The sequence below is a fragment of the Ambystoma mexicanum genome, chromosome 13 (assembly GCF_040938575.1).
Source record: "Ambystoma mexicanum isolate Mex_15411 chromosome 13, UKY_AmexF1_1, whole genome shotgun sequence".
NCBI lineage: Eukaryota > Metazoa > Chordata > Amphibia > Caudata > Ambystomatidae > Ambystoma > Ambystoma mexicanum.
Genome location: NC_090938.1, coordinates 228,436,011 through 228,450,293, shown reverse-complemented (window position 1 = coordinate 228,450,293; position 14,283 = coordinate 228,436,011).

The following is a 14,283-nucleotide window of genomic DNA, read 5'->3' as shown; positions in this document are numbered from 1 at the left end:
CATCATTCCCCCAGCCCCTCGCCTTCACTCGACATATCTCGCCCAAAAATAAAAAAAATAAAAAATATGGGCATGTGTGGGCAGATGTAGCTGCCCGCTATCATATTGTCCAGAAATTAGGCTTGAATGTCACACACAGGCCCAACCGGAGCGCCGTGAGTATCCCCTGCCAAGGTTCCAAAACGGCCATCTGCCACGTGGCATCTACCCGGCCCGTGGTGGCATGGAATTAACGAGCATTGTCATCCACTCTGTTCCAAACATTGTTCCAAGGTTCACCGCCGGGCCCCGGCAACGTACCGGCCTCGTTGCCAGTGTTGGGGGTCTCTCAGTGACCCTGATGCCGATGCCCGTCAGCCCCCAACCCCACAGACTCAGACGTCTGCACAGTTCGGGCTCCCCAGTCGCACTACTGCAGCCGGGAATGCCCCCTTCATTTATAGTGCAAGCGGCGGCTCAAAGGGGTAGCACCACACAATGTATCAACAACTGCATTACACGAAAGCTCTCGGTGCGCTCGCTAAGATGCAGTACAAGTATCTTGTTGAACACCCCTCGTTAAAAGAACAAATGAGCTAAAGGTGTTAGCTTTTGCATTACTGCGCCATCCCTCTGGAACTCTCTTCCTGCCTCCATCAGAAATGAGCAATCTTACATTGCCTTCAAAAAGCTTGTAAAAACTTGGTTGTTCGACAGATATGACTAATACCTAAACCAATTGTTAACACGACTAATGATTTCATGATCTCTTTCTTTTACTTCTGCCTAGTGTTCCAAACGCTGTGATACCCTTGGTTTGGGCATTACAGACATTTTCTAAAATAAACAAATAAATAAAGCTGCATTTAAATAATGTGTCACAGGAGCTTAAGTGCACAGCTCGTGCGTGCCATCAGGTTGTTATTGCACATTTCTGTGTGCCTGTGTGTGTAATGCAAGAATGCTACTGCCCAAAGAAGGGACAGCTGTGGGAGGATAGCGCTGCGTGTTGGGTGCTTTCCTCTTGGGCTGAGGCAGCGCTTTTCTCAGAGCTTAATTGCATAATCCAGCCTTTTTTACTCTTCTCGACCTTGGCTACAGTTACCTTTTCCTAGTAAAAGGGGGCAGCAGGGTGATATTGGGTGCCAGCTTACATTTGCAGATCTACTTTGCGCATTATGGGCCTTTTAATGAACTGGTTTCCACTAACATGGACCTGGATTATTAATTTATCTGGGTGTTTTTTGATTTGCTACATGTCCCCTTTCCGTCTGCCTCAAAGCAATTGTCGGCCTTGTGTTGAGCTTTAAGGTAGAAACTTTGGGACTCTTATAAATACGTTGGCCTGACAGTGTTATTGGGTGATGGCCTAGTTTGGTTGAAGTAGAGGAGGAGTGCACTGCAGAAAGCTCTCTGATTGGTGGGCATAGGCACTCTGCAGGCACTCTGCAGAGGGGTTAGGCAGGTAGTCTTGGTGCTGTCTGCTACTGGGCACTTGCAATGTGTTGGTTCTCTTGCCAGCAAAAAGAATACAGATAAAACAAGAAATTTTAGACAAAGCGACATCAGATAATGTGATATGATATAACAAAACATGATATAATTTTACGTGAAATAACACAACAGAACACTGGTCTAAAACTAAAAAAAGAAACGGAAAAAGAACCAAAAAACAAAAAAGATGCCAAAGCCCCTTCCAAACTAAAAAGGACAATTTGCTTAGAAAACATTTGGATGGGAACATTAAAAAAAAGCAAGGGTGGAGTTTGCGTGGAAGGGTTTTCTAGGTGGCTAATTACACAATCTCTTACCAAAAACATGGCAACGCGTAGCATACCAGACAACCCATAATTCAACCTAGCATAACCTGACATAAAGGTAGCGTATATGTGATGCTGGAAATGCCTTTTGGATGGCCAGGACCATCTAGTCCTTGCCCTGTGTGTATTTTAGGTATGTTTTCTGCCACTGGGGTCCAGCCAGGACATCTGGCAGCGTAGCTCTTCATTTTTCCTTTTGGTGGACAACACCCATGGATACCCTTATGGCAACCATGGTTGGGGGTGCAACCTTGTACCCATAGTGTATGTTTTTCAGCACCTGTTTGTTGCCCACAGAAAAGGGTATGAGCTGGTATCAGCTACATGCTGACTTGGCAGTGTCTGTGAGTGTCCTCCATTCTGGGACACCCAGGCCCTGCCATAGGAATCAATGGATTCCTGATAGAAGGCAAGATGGCCCCTGTGGCCTATTGGTTTCTATTGCCTTTACCCCTTGTTTGCCAAAGTCCTGGGAAGTCCTGACTCTGTCCCCTTCCCTCTGAATGGCTGTTGGGTGGATGGACCATATATGACTCTGGGGCTGCCTCCTATCAGACTGCCTGGAGCCTTCCCAAGGATTGTGTGTTGTGGGAACAACCTTGAGGTGGGATCTGTATGAATGGAGCTTGGAGTCAACTCACATTCTGTGTTATGGGTGCCTAGTTTTGGTGTGTGTGCTACAATGCCTGGGCCAGCCCTGACTGAAACTGGTATTAATGCAGTGAAGTGCTCTGAAAGGCTGGGTGCATTCTCCAATCCCCATTCTGTGTTATGGGTGTCTGGTTTTGGGTGAATAGCCTGAATGTCTGTGAGCCTGATTGGTTGACTGCCTGCATGGATGCCCGTGTGTGTGATTGACTGACTAAGCATGGCTCAGCCTGGGTGAATGGGGGATGAATTTGCATATGAAGGAACCCCTCTCTCACCAAATTGTTCTTGTCTGGAAACTGAAGCTGAAGTTGAAACCAAAGTCAGTATCCTGGGTCCAGTTGGAGGAAGAGGTCTGCAGCTGCATCTCTTCACTAGAATTGGACAACACATCTATTGCCAATTACATCAAAGATGTTATGACACACCCAAAATCCTCAGAAATAGTGGAATGCAGGGAAAATACGTTTTCTGTCTGTCGTGGGAAATGCATGCAAGGATATTGTTCTGGCGGGACTTGTGAAAATCTGTGAATCAGGAAGATACTCTGGTTTGATTGTGCTGGATGGTGGCAAATATTTGCCGGTTGATTGCCATTGAGTGGTGGGAGAAGTTTCCTCTATTCTACTTTCCTTTCAGCAAGCATGCTGATGATGCTGTCACATTTGGGCCCAAAGAGAAGACATACTTCGTTGAAAGAGACTTTATTTTGCATAGATGGCAGTTAGCAAGATGTGGTTGTTGCTTTTCTGTCATAAAATAATTCCCCAATTCCTATTTTGTGGAGGTGAAGATGGGCTCTAACCTCTCTTCTTGGAATCTTCTCAATGTATTTTGCAGTGGATGCTGTGGGGGTGTTGTTGTCAGGAGATTGTGCTTGATGTGACTGACAAAAAAATTGCACTACCACTAGCATGCATTTTTTAGACAGTTTTTGGAAAAGAGTGTTCACGAGTGCAGGGTTTTTGGTTGAGGCTTCTGATCTGTGTATAGTTCTTTCACGTGAATATTGCATCAGTGTGTGAATTCTTGTAACGCTCACCTGATTCTCGCAGAGGCGCCGGTCTTGACTGGGCGACTACCGTATCTTCAAAAGTGATGTGTAGCACCCGGTTGGCTCTTTGGGCTGGACCTCTGTGCACTGTATGCCTGACTCGAAGAGTAAGATGTCTGCAGATAGAAAATATGGGATTAATGACCTGGGGTTATTGGGGTGTCCCTATCTCTTTCCTTTTCTCCTCTCCTGTAGAACCCCAAAGGTTAACGCTCTCACCTTAGGTAAGTGAACGCCGAGCTCTCCATCTGCCTCGGGGCAGGGTGCTGTAACCAGTTTCTTCACTGGATAGGTAGCGCAGGCCTCTTGACTTCAGAGGACTGCTGTCCGTCGTTTACTTCACGAACGGTGAGTTCCGAGTATTTCAAATGTCTTTAAAAGTCTTTAGTAATGCTGTCTCTTATTTTGCAGGGTTCCGGCGATGGCGGTTGACTGGCTGAAGTGAGTTGAGGATGGACCCGTATGCGGAATAGAAGCGCCTGGATGCGCGTAAGTAAGCGCTTGTTGCTTGCTTCACGATGCGCACTAACTGTCCTTTTATTTTGCAGGTACCAGTTCGGAGCTGCTGAAGGATGCCGGAATGCCCACTGAGTTCGGCGTGGATGGAGTAATGGCACGTGAGTATTTAACGTTACCCAATGTCTTTAAACGAACCTTCTTTTGTCTTACAGATGCGAGATGCAGCGCCGAAGGCCTCCGGAGCGTGCGAAGAGTTGGTAAGCTTTTGTCTTTCAGATGCCGGAATGCAGTGCGATGACCTCCGGAGCGCGTGAAGAGTAGGTAAGCCTTTGTCTTTCAGATGCAGGAATGCAGTGCGATGACCTCCGGAGCGCGTGAAGAGTAGGTAAGCCTTTGTCTTTCAGATGCAGGAATGCTGCGCGAGGCGTTGATGACAGCCGATGGACCAGGTAAGAGATGCGCTGTCACTGAAGACCGTAGTGCTAACCTGTTCTTTCTTGTCTTTATAGATGTTGCTGAAGACTGGATTCAGGATGGTAAGCCTTTTCCTTTAGGCCCAGGATCAGATGCAGAAGACACGATGAGCGTTCTGCTGCAGAGGATGCAGAATAACGCAAAGCAAGATTCATCCATCGGGCGTGGTTTAAATAGCCTCCTGTAGTGCTTAGGTGTCTTCTTCCACAACCTCGCCTAGGTAAGAAAAGAGTTCCTGCCTTCCAGAAGAGTTCCAGTGTTCTGAGCCTAGGGAGTGGCTCCTGCCCCACCCAACAGGAAAAGTAGTCCCAAACAGAAGAGGATCAGAGGCTCATACTGGCAGGTCAGTAAGCAGCATGGTCTGCTGCAGGTAAGTCCACCCAAGCATTATGAGCCCGGCGCTTGCAGCGCTGGGACTGGGCAAATTTATGAGCCTGGCGCCACTGGCGCCAGGACAGGGTCCAAAAGGTCCCAATTGGGACTGATTGGCACTCGGAACCTGGGTTATGGGTCTGCTTCCAAGGGAGTTGGGTAAGTCCTGGCCTTTTGGAAGCAGAGATCATGACAGTACCCCCCCTCAAGGCCCCTCCCAAACCGGGCTTCCCCGGGGGTTTTGGCTTGTCAGGAAATGTTTGATGAAATCTTTTGATTAGACGAGGAGCGTGGACATATTCTGCAGGTTCCCAGGATCTTTCTTGAGGGCCGTAGCCTTTCCAGTCAATTAGGTAAAATAGCTTAGATTTGGAGATCTTGGAGTCCAGGATGCTTTTGACTTCAAACTCGAGTTCTCCATCAACTAGGATAGGTTTTGGGGATTTAGTTAGTCGGGTTTGAGGTTGCACGGGTTTTAAAAGAGAGACGTGGAAGACCGGATGTATCTTCATGTGAAGGGGCAAGTCCAACTTGACCGCTACTGGGTTTACTATGGTAGTGATGGAATAGGGACCAAGGTATCTTGGGTTGAATGTGCGTGGTCCTTTTAGAGGTAGATATTTGGTGGATAACCAGACTTGATCTCCTACTTGATATTGGGGGGCTTCCTTCCGATGTTGATCTGCTCCTTTCTTGTATTGTTCCTTAGCCCTTTGAAGGTGAGAAACGGCTTCCTTAAAAGCTTGGGTGATTGTAGAGTGCAGGTAGTCTACTGCTGGTGTTCCAAGATCTTGGGGTGGATCCAACTCTGAGGTTCGAGGGTGACAGCCGTATAAAAGAAAAAAAGGGGTTTTCCCAGTTCCTGAGTGGACAGAGTTGTTGTAGGCATATTCGGCTATCCAAAGGATATCTTTCCAAGTTTTTTCAGTTTGTTGCAGCATGCAGCGTAAATACTGTTCCAGAGTTTGATTGGTTCTCTCGGTTTGTCCATCGGTTTGAGGGTGGTGACTGGTTGGTAATCTCACATCAATTTGAGCCGACCGACAACAACTTCACCAAAAATGAGAAATAAATTGACTACCTCGATCCGAAATTAGCACTGAAGGAAAACCGTGCAGTCGGACGATGTTTTCGAGAAATTCTCGGGCCAGAGTTGTTGCTGTTGGCAAGCCTTTGAGTGGAATGAAATGCGCCATCTTGGAGAATAAGTCCACGATTACCAGGATCGTATTGTATCCGGAGCATGGAGGTAGGTCGGTGATGAAGTCCACAGAAAGCGTATGCCAAGGGCGAGGTGGGATGTCAATAGGGCGTAAGAGGCCGGCTGGTCTTTCCTTTTGACTCTTGTTTTGGGCGCATACTCCACAGGACATTATAAAGTCTCTGATATCTTTTTTCCAAGATGGCCACCAGAAGTAGCGCTTGATCTTTTCTGAGGTTTTGGCCATACCGGGATGTCCTTCCATTAGAGACTCGTGATAACAAGAGATCACCTTTTTCTGTAAATCTGTGCTGGGCAGGTATAATCGTTCTTGGAAATACAATAAGTTGTCCTTTACTACAAAGTCCTTTCCCTGCAGATGCCAATTCTGTATTTCTGCTGGAGTTATAAGTTGCCTGGTTTTATCCTTAATTTCCTCTATGGATTGTGTGGTTATTACACCCAGAATTCTTTGTTCGGGAATGATAGGTACAGGTTTAGGGTTGGTCAAGTGTTCCTCCACTCCCATCCGAGAAAGGGCATCAGCTTTACCGTTTTTTGTACCAGGTCGATAGGTAATTATGAAGTCAAACTCGGCAAAGAATAGTGCCCAACGGAGTTGTCTAGAGGATTGGGCTTTTGCGGTTTTCAAATATTGCAGGTTTCGGTGATCCGTAATCACAGTAACGGTGTGTCGGGCCCCCAGAAGATAATGCCGCCAAGCCTTAAAGGAAGACTTGATAGCCAGAAGTTCCTTATCAGTAATAGTGTAATTGATCTCAGGAGGCGAGAATTTGCGAGAGCAGAATGCCACGGGATGTAACTGATTGGTTACTGGGTCCTTCTGTGATAGAACTGCCCCCATGGCAAGGCTCGAAGCATCAGTTTCAACGATGTAGGGGAGTTCGGGGCGAGGATGTTTTAGAATTGGTGCAGAGATAAATTTTGTCTTCAAATTCTGGAAAGCTTGTTCCGCCTCGGTAGACCATTCAAAACGTTTGTTTTTCCTTAACAAGGCGGTGATGGGCTGGACTATTCGAGAGAATTCGGGGATAAACCTGCGGTAAAGGTTGGCGAAGCCTAACATGCTTTGAACCCCTTTTACGGAGGATGGTGATGGCCATTTGAGAATTGCATCGACCTTCCTTGAATCCATACGCACTCCGCTAGGTGATAATATGAATCCCAAGAATTCAACTTCAGTCACGTTGAAAACACATTTTTCCAACTTAGCGAAAAGTCTGTGTTGACGCAACCTCTCGAGGACCATTTTCACGTGTTTCCGATGTTCAGATTCCGATGAAGAATAAACGAGGATGTCGTCAATGTAAACGACAACACATATATCTATGAGTTCTCTGAGGACATCGTTCATAAAATATTGAAAGGCGGCCGGGGCATTGCAAAGTCCGAAGGGCATGACCTGATATTCAAATAGCCCATACTTGGTGCGGAAGGCCGTCTTGCATTCATCGCCCTCTTTTACTCGTACCAAGTGGTAGGCTCCTCTAAGATCCAGCTTTGTATATATGCATGCTCTTCTGACTTGGTCCAGGAGTTCAGGGATTAAAGGTAACGGATATCTATTCTTAACGGTGATCTGGTTCAGGGCGCGGTAATCTATACAAGTTCTAAGGTCCCCTTCTTTTTTTGGAAAGAAGAACAAAGCTGAAGAAGCAGGGGACTTAGAAGGACGAATAAACCCATTCTCTAGGTATTGATCCAGGTATTGTCGGAGGTGAAGGTTCTCAGGCTCGGTGAGGGCATAAATTCTGCTACACGGAGGAGTAGATCCAGGTATCAGGTCTATCTGGCAGTCATAGGACCTATGAGGAGGTAGAGAGTTAGCCTGATCCTTCCGGAAAACATCTTGGAATTCTAGGTATTCGGGAGGTAACTGGGGAGTCTCCGAAGAAATTGCTGCTAGAGCAACACCAGGTGGAGGGTGACAAGTAGAGACACATTCTGGGAACTGAACCGTTCTTGCTCGCCAATCAATCCGAGGATTGTGTTTCTCTAACCAAGGTATCCCTAGAATAATCTGGAACTGAGGGGCCTTGATCACATCGAACACGATCTTCTCATGGTGTCCATCTTGACTTACTAGCGTCACTTCTTGAGTGGTATGCGTTACTGGTCCGGAGGCTATCTCCGTACCATCCACCGTAGTAATGACGTCCTTTACAGCCTTGGGACAAAGAGTTAGATTCATCCTCAAAACCATTTCATGATCCACATAATTGCCGATGGCACCGCTGTCGACGTAAGCTTCAATCGCATGTAATCGATCCGGATGATCAGGGCTAATGAGGACCATAGGTATCACGAAATGCGAGGACACGGAACTGGTTTTAACGCTCGGCAAGAGGACCTCTATTCTTGTCGGGCAAGGTCGTTTCCCTGCTCAGAGTTTGTGACCTTGGTAACTGCAGCTCCTACCGCCTTCTTGGCTGGTTTCACCGGACAGTCTCGAAGAAAGTGCCCTGAGTTTCCGCAATAGAGGCATAATTGCAACTGTTTTCTCCTTTCCCGCTCCTTTTGTGTTAGTGGTCCTTTCAGGCCCCCTATTTGCATGGGTTCCCCGGAGTCTACTCCTTTGGAAGGAGTTGGTGGTTTGGAAAATACTCGAGCATCAAACTTGGAACGATCGGCCTTCCTGTTCTGCAGTCTGTGATCTATTTGAACGACTAAGTCTATATAGTCCGAGCAGTCTTGTGGGGGATTCACTACTTGGGCTAAAACGTCTTTGAGCTCTCCACGTAGACCTCTATAAAACAGCGTAATCCTTTTGTCCTCAGGCCATTGAGTTTCCACTATTAGTCTGTTGAAAGATGCAATATAAGCCAAAAGGTCTTGATTACCCTGTCGCAACGAAAGAAGCTCATTGTCCAAGGCCTGCCCCTGTGAATGTCTTGCGAACAGTTTTTCCATACTAAGCTGAAAGGCTTGAAAATCATGGAGAACCGGATCATCTTGATTAACTAGAGGGATCGACCAGTCTGCCGCATTGCCACTAAGGTACGAAAGCACAAAAGCTACTTTAGCTTGATCAGTTGGAAAGGCTGCTGGCCGGCATAAAAAATGCAACCGGCACTGATTGATAAATACTGCAAACCTCTTTGGGTCACCAGAAAATCGTTCGGGCGGAGCCAGAGGTACATTCCCAGGTAGGTTGCTCTGCACTGGATTCATAGGGGATGTTGAAGGAAGATTTGCCCCTGATGCGGGTAACGGGGTCTGTCCGGCTTGTGACTGTAGCAATTGTCTAGCTAGATCGTCTGTTCGCTCCTTGGAAATAATTAGTTCCCTTCTTAGAGCATTCGTTTCCTGACGAGCTGCATGCACTTCTGCCCTTAGTTCCCCAAGTAACCGGGCTAGGTGGTCGGTATCTGAGGTTTCCATAGCGCCTGGGCGAGAGTTTTGCGGTAGGCTTTGCGTTCTGTAACGCTCACCTGATTCTCGCAGAGGCGCCGGTCTTGACTGGGCGACTACCGTATCTTCAAAAGTGATGTGTAGCACCCGGTTGGCTCTTTGGGCTGGACCTCTGTGCACTGTATGCCTGACTCGAAGAGTAAGATGTCTGCAGATAGAAAATATGGGATTAATGACCTGGGGTTATTGGGGTGTCCCTATCTCTTTCCTTTTCTCCTCTCCTGTAGAACCCCAAAGGTTAACGCTCTCACCTTAGGTAAGTGAACGCCGAGCTCTCCATCTGCCTCGGGGCAGGGTGCTGTAACCAGTTTCTTCACTGGATAGGTAGCGCAGGCCTCTTGACTTCAGAGGACTGCTGCCCATCGTTTACTTCACGAACGGTGAGTTCCGAGTATTTCAAATGTCTTTAAAAGTCTTTAGTAATGCTGTCTCTTATTTTGCAGGGTTCCGGCGATGGCGGTTGACTGGCTGAAGTGAGTTGAGGATGGACCCGTATGTGGAATAGAAGCGCCTGGAAGCGCGTAAGTAAGCGCTTGTTGCTTGCTTCACGATGCGCACTAACTGTCCTTTTATTTTGCAGGTACCAGTTCGGAGCTGCTGAAGGATGCCGGAATGCCCACTGAGTTCGGCGTGGATGGAGTAATGGCACGTGAGTATTTAACGTTACCCAATGTCTTTAAACGCACCTTCTTTTGTCTTACAGATGCGGGATGCAGCGCCGAAGGCCTCCGGAGCGTGCGAAGAGTTGGTAAGCTTTTGTCTTTCAGATGCCGGAATGCAGTGCGATGACCTCCGGAGCGCGTGAAGAGTAGGTAAGCCTTTGTCTTTCAGATGCAGGAATGCAGTGCGATGACCTCCGGAGCGCGTGAAGAGTAGGTAAGCCTTTGTCTTTCAGATGCAGGAATGCTGCGCGAGGCATTGATGACAGCCGATGGACCAGGTAAGAGATGCGCTGTCACTGAAGACCGTAGTGCTAACCTGTTCTTTCTTGTCTTTATAGATGTTGCTGAAGACTGGATTCAGGATGGTAAGCCTTTTCCTTTAGGCCCAGGATCAGATGCAGAAGACACGATGAGCGTTCTGCTGCAGAGGATGCAGAATAACGCAAAGCAAGATTCATCCATCGGGCGTGGTTTAAATAGCCTCCTGTAGTGCTTAGGTGTCTTCTTCCACAGCCTCGCCTAGGTAAGAAAAGAGTTCCTGCCTTCCAGAAGAGTTCCAGTGTTCTGAGCCTAGGGAGTGGCTCCTGCCCCACCCAACAGGAAAAGTAGTCCCAAACAGAAGAGGATCAGAGGCTCATACTGGCAGGTCAGTAAGCAGCATGGTCTGCTGCAGGTAAGTCCACCCAAGCATTATGAGCCCGGCGCTTGCAGCGCTGGGACTGGGCAAATTTATGAGCCTGGCGCCACTGGCACCAGGACAGGGTCCAAAAGGTCCCAATTGGGACTGATTGGCACTCGGAACCTGGGTTATGGGTCTGCTTCCAAGGGAGTTGGGTAAGTCCTGGCCTTTTGGAAGCAGAGATCATGACAATTCTTATACAATTACATTTCTTTGCATTGCACCAGATTCCTTTGGGACAGATTCCCCTGTTCTTTGCATTGTAAGATATATCTGTGGCTACCAACTAGTGTGACTGGCGCAGATAACCATGTATATCTGGGTGACTCCATTGCAAACAGCCACTCCTGCAGCAGGTAAAACATGCCCCACAGAGATATTCCTCGCCAATCCCTCCCCTGTGCCCTCTATCATGTTTGTTTACTGCATCAGAGTCTGATATATTGATTTAATCCACATCTTTCCTCATGCAGGTAGGGTTCTCAGTGTTTTGATCTTCTCCTCCCCCCGCTAAATGCACATGGAGTTCTCTCATTGGTTTGATCTTCTTTTATGCCTATTAAATGCAAATGTTGGTCTCTCAGTAATGAGCTCCTCTCTGCTTCATAAATGTCTATTGGGTTCTCAGTGCTTTGGCCTTCTCCTCTGTCTACTACATGCACATGGGGATCTCTCAGTACTTTGGCCTCACACCTACTAAATGCACATGTGGTTCACAGTCGTTTGGCATTTTCCTCAGCTTTCTAAATGAATGTACTGTTCCCTCATGCCTTGCCCACATCTGTCCACTAAATGGCCATGGGGTTCTCACTGCTTTCACATTCTCCTCTGCCTACTAAATGAGCATTGGGATCTCTTGGTACTTTCGTCTCACCATCTACTAAATGCACTTGGGGTTCACAGCCCTTTGGCATTTTCCTCAGTCTTCTAAATGTATGTACAGTTCCCTCATGCCTTGCCCATCTGCGCCTACTAAATGGCCCTGGGTTTCCCAGTGCTTTCACATTCTCCTCTTCCTACTAAGTGCACGTGGGGGTTCTTTTAGTGATTCAGCCGTCTCCTTTGCCCATGAAATGCACTGGCCCTCATTACGACCCTTGCGGAAAGCGACTGACCGGACCGCCACAGCGTAAATAGCGTTTCCGCCATAGCACGAAGGAGCAAAGTGCGGCCCATTCCGACCCATCGAGCACGAGCACCACGGCATGGCGGAAGTGCAAAGTCCGCGATGGCGGAAATGACCCCAAAACGGCCCACACCGCCGCCGTACGGCGCCCCAGGTGCAATACCGCCACCCCTCTTAGCGGTCACCGCAGTGTGCGCCTACCGGAAAGTACGGTGGCCGGAAATATACGGAAACGGAAGTCAAAACACGGGGCCGGAACGGGAAACATCCCGGCGTACACCTATAAATACACTAAAACCACACCACCACTAAAAACACTACCCTGAGACACACCCCACCCCGTCAACCACCCTAGCGAAACCAAGAAAAATGGGAAAAGTAGCGAAGAAAGCGTGCGACCGCAAGCGGCAGGTCCACTTCTCCCGCGAGGAACTCACCGTGCTAACAGAGACCCTCCAGGAGAATGCTGCCGTCGTCTTCAGCACGCAAATGAACAGGACGGCACTTGCAAACAAGAAGGCCATATGGGCTCTGGTGGCACAGCGTGTAAGTGCGGTGGGGACCGCACCCCGCACCCCACAGCAATGCCGCAAGCGATGGGACGACCTGCGGATACGCGTCCGCAGCATACTCTCTGCCAACCGCAACATTGCCACAGCCACCGGGGGAGGTCCTGAATCACCCATCAAGTTGACCCCCTGGGAAGAAATCTGTGCCTCCACCATCGGAATGGAGAGCATTGAGGGAGTCGGAGGGATGGAGAAAGGAGTGCAGACATCCGAAGATTCAGGTAGGTGGGCCAGATATAACAAGCCACACAGTCCATCCATGTGAAGCACCATGCGTCCACATAGTGCAACAGAAACACATGTCCAGGAGAACGTCCACACACATCGGCCTGATAGCGCACGTTAAAACCCACAATAAATACATAAATAATTAAAAACCCCTAATACACGCACTACACGTGCAGCAGGCACACCCAAACTGCAGGCTGCCAAACAACTGCACCCTCACTCCACACACAAATCAAAGCACCTCCAAGGCCCCGACCCAAATCACCCTCAGGTACCACCCCAAAGCATGTGATACAATGCCATTCCAATTCCCACAGACCCATCAATAACCCTCGCCCTCCTTTACTCCACCACAGGGTCCGATCCAAACGACGAGCCACAGGACACCCCTACCAGCACACCTGCAAAGAGGGCCAAGACCAACGGCCAGAGACCCTCCACCTCAGCTGCACGCATCAAGACACGGCAGCAGCACAAATCAGGTGGCAGCACAGAGGAGGGAACATCAACAGGCACCCCAGCAGCCAGCATGGCCACAACACCACCACCACAGGTCCCCCCAATGGATGCCACAGAAGGCACTGGCTCTGGTGGCAGCAGCACCATAGGTGACACCCCATTGATGGCAGCATGCTCGGACACAGAAGACGGGGATGTCGAGGTCAGATCCATCCATGACCTGTCCCAATCCCCCTGTCTGTCCCATCCCGTACAACATGAGGATACCACGCAGGTGCAGCCACAAGACGACGACTGGCCATCCCCCACAAGCCCTGTGGCAAGGCAACATGAGGACAACAGCCCCTCTGTGACACCCCCGCAAATGGGCATGGCCCAGCAGAGGCAACAGTCCCTCGACAAGTTAATCGTCCAACAGCAGCAAATGGCCACACTCCTCAAGGACCATGCCGATGAATGTGGGGGCACCAAGGCAGACATAGAAACATCAACAGAGACACTTAGGGCAGAAATGGAGAGAGGTACAGAGACGCTAAGGGCACAAATTGAGAGTAGCACCGAGAGCCTGAGAGTCCAAATGGAGAGTAGCACCGAGAGCCTGAGGGGGGAACTGCATGCGACGTCCAAAGACGTATGTGCCGAACTTGCCGCAGTGCGCCGTGTGCTCACTGAGCTCTCGCAAACCCTTAGGGACATGCATGGACGTGAGCAGGCAGACACATCATCCGTTGCAAGTTCCGTCCAGGGCAGCCCCCAACGTAGATCAGGGAGGAACCTGCGCTCCACAGGCAGGGGTGCCCCTGATACCCGCAGAGGGGGCTTGCAATAGCGACAGGCCACTGACAATGAGCATCTTTGGACACTGGTGTTCGGGTGGGAGGTAGGAGGGTGGAGGGGGTGTGTTGGGCTCACTTGGGTGGCGGGTCGATAGGGTGTTCAACATGATATCACATATGCCATAAAAAGTGCACGATCACCCAATGAGATGTGTGGACATTGATCTTTGTGTACTAGGCCATCATAGGCGTACAGTCCATATTGTGCATGTACCAGACACACGCAGTGCCACGAGTCCCGTGTCCATGTATCAGCCACCAGGCGTGAGTGCTAGAAGCATACAT